The sequence below is a fragment of the Rutidosis leptorrhynchoides genome, chromosome 1 (genome assembly GCF_046630445.1).
Source record: "Rutidosis leptorrhynchoides isolate AG116_Rl617_1_P2 chromosome 1, CSIRO_AGI_Rlap_v1, whole genome shotgun sequence".
NCBI classification, from domain to species: domain Eukaryota; kingdom Viridiplantae; phylum Streptophyta; class Magnoliopsida; order Asterales; family Asteraceae; genus Rutidosis; species Rutidosis leptorrhynchoides.
In genome coordinates this window covers 213,049,811-213,054,890 of record NC_092333.1, presented here as the reverse complement: position 1 = coordinate 213,054,890, position 5,080 = coordinate 213,049,811, and positions in this window count along the sequence as shown.

Here is a 5,080-nt window from a genome sequence, read left to right as displayed (position 1 = left end):
GAGCTCAAAAACTTAAGTATAGATAATCAGACAAACTTGAAGAATTATAAGGATGCAGTGTATTATCTCAATAAGCAGAAGGAGTACATAGATGTTATTAAGACCTTAGAAAAATAAATAGGGTTCTTAAAAGCAACTATTATAGATGATCAGAAGGTCATTACTATGTACTTGAATCAGATAGAGAGCCTTAAGGAAGAAAAGGAATCTTTTAAGATTAAATATGAAACTAAAAAGGCTAGGATTGACAATTGGCAGAGATCAAAGTATGTGCTACAGACATCTAATCCTCCTAATGATAATAAACAGAATGGTGTTAGTTACAACGAGTGTGCGCCTCCTCTTATGGATGAATATTTTAATAAACCTAGTGAGAAGTGTAAGGATGACATTCTTGAGCAGCAATATAGTGAGCCAAGTAAGACATCTATTAAGCTTGAGAATAAGAGTGAGGATGTAGAGGTTAGGAAACCAATGGAAAGTGTCTATGAAACAGAGTCAGATACTGATATAGACACTGAGAAAGATAGTAAACCATTTCAACCTAAGATGAAACCCATTACTATCTTGAAAAATCCCGAGAATGTTCGTAGGGATAGTGACTCTAAGAAACCTAAGCCGAAATCTGATGAGAAGTCTAGGAACCCTAAGGAGAAGCTTGTGTTTCAAACACCTGTTAAGTATGAGAAAGGACTGAACTTAGAAAATGAGTATGTTTTTACTCCACCACCTGAAGAACTTTTTAAGAGTGAGAGTTCTAAGACTAGTAGCGTGCCTAAGGTTATTGACGAAGTTCTTTCTAATGATGAGAAAGTTGAGGAGATTGTGTCAAAACCTGTTGATAGACCTGAGTTAAAACCAAGAAAGGAATCTAAATCTAAGTCCAATAATTCTAAATCAAAATCCAAGGTTAATTCTGATCACTATTATGTGGCTAAGCCTATTATTGAGGAAGGAGACCTAGAATACAAGAATATCCCTGGGTCCCCATAAAGACTCCAAATGTCAAAAATAGGTACATACCTCCACATAGACGGACTGTGAGTCACGAATGTAGACTTGACAAGAGAGAAACTCATTACTCAAGTAAATTTTTTGACCGTAGAACATGTTTTGATTGCGGAGAATTAGGACATGTTGCATGGAATTGTCCAAAGAGACCTCGTACACTGATATTGGCCAAAAAGTCACGTTTTTACCCCCGATATTGAGCCCTAAAACCATAAAGTTCCAAAATTTATCGCCAAAATAATCACTTTGTTGGTTAATTTGGTAAATTTAGTCATTACAAAGGCTATGTTTCAAGAATTACTAAAAACGGATGAGAAACGAGGAAAAACGAGCAAAACCGGCTAAGACGATTAACTCGCGTTTAAATAACTTATTTTATAATTTTTGGAAAAGTTTAATTACTTAACCTCATGTTGTAAGATTTTCAATTACGAACGCGTGGATGCAAGAATCATCAAAAACGGAGCTAAAACGAAGATTCTAGAGCGAAAACGGTGAAAGACAAGAAATCAAGTTCTGATCCAGTGAATCAAGGCTGACTAGCACCAAATACGGCCTGCCACATGGGCTGCCATATGGCCTACTAGTATGGGGTATGGCCTGCCAGAGCCCCTTGCCAAAGCCCCTTGCCATATGGCCTGCCAGTATGGGGTATGGCACTGGCAAGGGGCTTTTTTCTGAAAAACACCTGGCAGGCCGTATGGCAAGGGGTTTTTGCAGGGGGCTTAGTATGGGGTATGGCCTGCCAGAGCCCCTTGCCATATGGCCTGCCAGTATGGGGTATGGCCTGCCAGAGCCCCCTGCAAATACCCCTTGCCATACGGCCTGCCAGGTGTTTTTCAGAAAAAAGCCCCTTGCCAGTGCCCCTTGCCAGGCGTTTTTTGGTCAAAAATTACAATTTTTCCCTCAAGCTTTGCTTATAAAAGGAGGGCTTCATTTCTCATTTCAACACACCTTACACACCATTCTTCACTTTTCTCTCTAAATATATCTCTATAGTCGCTCTCTAGTGATCTATAGGAGATTAGTTCTCTCTCTACTTTCTCTCTCTAGTTTCTAGAGAGAGAAAAGTACAGAGATTAGGAAATGTAATTATCTCTCTATTGTCGCTCTCTAGTGATTAATAGGATATTAGTATGTAGTTAGTAGTAGAAGCTATCAAGCATTGTAACGCTATGGATATTATGAAGAAATACAAGTGTTATTCTGCCGACATTATCCGGTACTATCTATCCTTTTCTTTTATTAATTCATCATAATGTTCTTGTTTGATGTTTGTGATTTATTAATGATTGAAATACATGTTGCCATGATGTGTGAGTAATTTCTTGATTGTTTGCCATGATTTAATAATGCTAGTTAGGGATTATTATCGTTTCGTACTCGCTTTCTATCTATGATATTAAACCTCGTTATTATCGTCCTTCCACTAATAAACGTGATTAAAACCTTTTATAAAGTCGACATTATAAAGGTAATTAGTTATCTGTGTTTATACATTGGTCAAGGTATGAACCCATCGGAAATACTATAAAGTACATGGGGAATTATCGTAGGACCAGATCAAGACATTGGTCAAGAGTATAAGACTCGAGGAAATACTGTTGTAACAGTAGAGTACATTGTTGATGTACTATAGGACCACTTGAGCATGGTCAAGGTTAGAAGCTATGAAACCACTATAAGTCTAGTACATGGTGGATAACTAAGGGATTTATTGGGTAGATTTAAGTAAGGGCTGGTTTAAATCATAAATGGGAATTTAACGCACTACAATACAAACTTAGCTTATAAATCTTTAAGGATGACTGAGAACTAGAAAAGGTTCTAATTTGTCTATAAACTCTTAGATTTTACCAAACCATTGATAGAAAGGGATTCGAAACACAATCATAACCACTCACTTGGGTGATACACTAAGGTGTTAAGAAAGGTTGAATATTATATATATATATATATATATATATATATATATATATATATATATATATATATATATATATATATATATATATATATATATATATATATATATATATATATATATGGTTATGCTACTTTATTCGTGCACCCAAGGTATGCACTGCATCCTAGATGGGCCGCTTATATTCTTAAACCGGATAAAGCATCAGGAGTTGAGTATAGTCCATCCGATCAGAATCTTCAAAGCCTAGTTCCTCGTGACATGCTAACCGGGAAACCGCTTAGTAGGGAATCTAGTGTTCACACCAAGGTATATCTATCCAAGGAGTGTCTCATAATCATCCCGACACTACGTTATCCTAAATCATGGTGAACTACGTCTTCTCTGTCCTTAGATGTTGCATTCTAGCTAGCTTATTTTAATTATATTGCTTTAATATTTTAAATACAATTATATAAACTATTCAACCCAACTATTGCCTTTACATAATTTAATATTCCGGATAAAAGTGGTGTCTAGAATAAACCGGTTGGACTTGGTTGTTGGATTTTCCGAACAGTCGCCAATTTATTGGGACCAAAAGGATCCTGCCTCTCCACACAAGGTGTACCTGGCCACTAGTCTTGGATACTAAATTGTACACAAACCTAATCTTAATTACTAAATTATCTGAATAAGTTCCGTTTCAAATTCGACCTCTCAAGGAACGACCCTAGGTCATATTTGCCTTTGCTAACTCATAGGAAGGAATAATGGATTTAGGCCCAGCATATATAAATTAAAAAATCAACTTCTTCTCTTGGTATCCTGAATTGACGTTTTGCGACCTAACGACACCGCATAAATAAACCATCCGATTTGGGCATATCAGGAGAGTAGTTAATTTTTGGCGCCGCTGCCGAGGAGCGGTAGTACGATTTGGAGCCTGTTTAGATTAGTTATTTTTTAGGAGAACCTTTTGACTGAGACTAACTTTGTCAGAAGTTACTAGTTTACCGTAGTTAGGTTAGATAATATTTGCTTAATTTAGATTAATGGACTTCCTTATTAGTGAACCTTTAGGATGGTTTAACCTACTTAGACCATTAAGAATTCTTCCGACACATCCTTTCTTCTATCCGATATCATACATTGTACCCATCCGACGAGATCCATACTTACCTGCCGATAGTTCGATGAATTAACGCACACATCACTCTCGCAGACATCACCAAACCCTCGTTAGAAGGACGAGGAGGATCGATACTCTATCCAGAGGTTAACGGAGTGTCTTTTGTGCTTAAGCATAGCATCATTCAACTCATTCATAACCATTGCCAGTTCCATGGCTTACCAATTGACGATCCCAACTCTCACTTAGATAGATTCCTCTCCTTATCCAACTCATATAAGCAAAACGGGGTTGTACAAGATGTAGTTCATATGTATATGTTCCCCTATTCCTTAACACTTCATGCAAAAGCCTGGTTTGAGGGGTTAGAACCCAATTCTATCACCTCATAGGAGGAAATGGAAACAACTTTCTTAATCAAGTACTTTCCTCCATCAAAACAAATCAGACTTAGGAATGATATCGTAAACTTTCAACAAGTATGCAATGAATCACTCTACACTCCATGGAAAAGATTCAAACACTTGCTTCGAAGATGCCCGAATCACCGTCTTGAGAGCTCTGATCAGATTTTGACCTTCTACAAAGGTCTGAATCAGAATAGTATGTCTACTCTTGATGCTGTTTCTCAAGGTAACTTCATAAACTTCACTGCTGACGAGGCCTGGAGATTAATCGAGGAGATGACTATGCACCATCACGATTGGAACACGGAAGAGCACATTTCATCAGCAACACCGCTTTCCGCCTCCGATCCTATCCTAACCATAAAATATCTCTCGGAACAAATAGAAAACCTCACCAAAGAAGTTGGAGAGATAAAGAAACTCCCGCAACATGTGTCTCAAGTGCAATTATGCCAGAATTGTACTGAACCACATCCGGCCAAGGTATACGAGGCTGAATGTGAGGACTCTGTCGCCTACTCCAATAAGATCCTAGCTCATCCACAAAACCCACCCACTAAACCCATTACCCCACCAGAGATAAGTCCAGACGATGTCCTACTGTGAATTATCCACATGATCACAGCA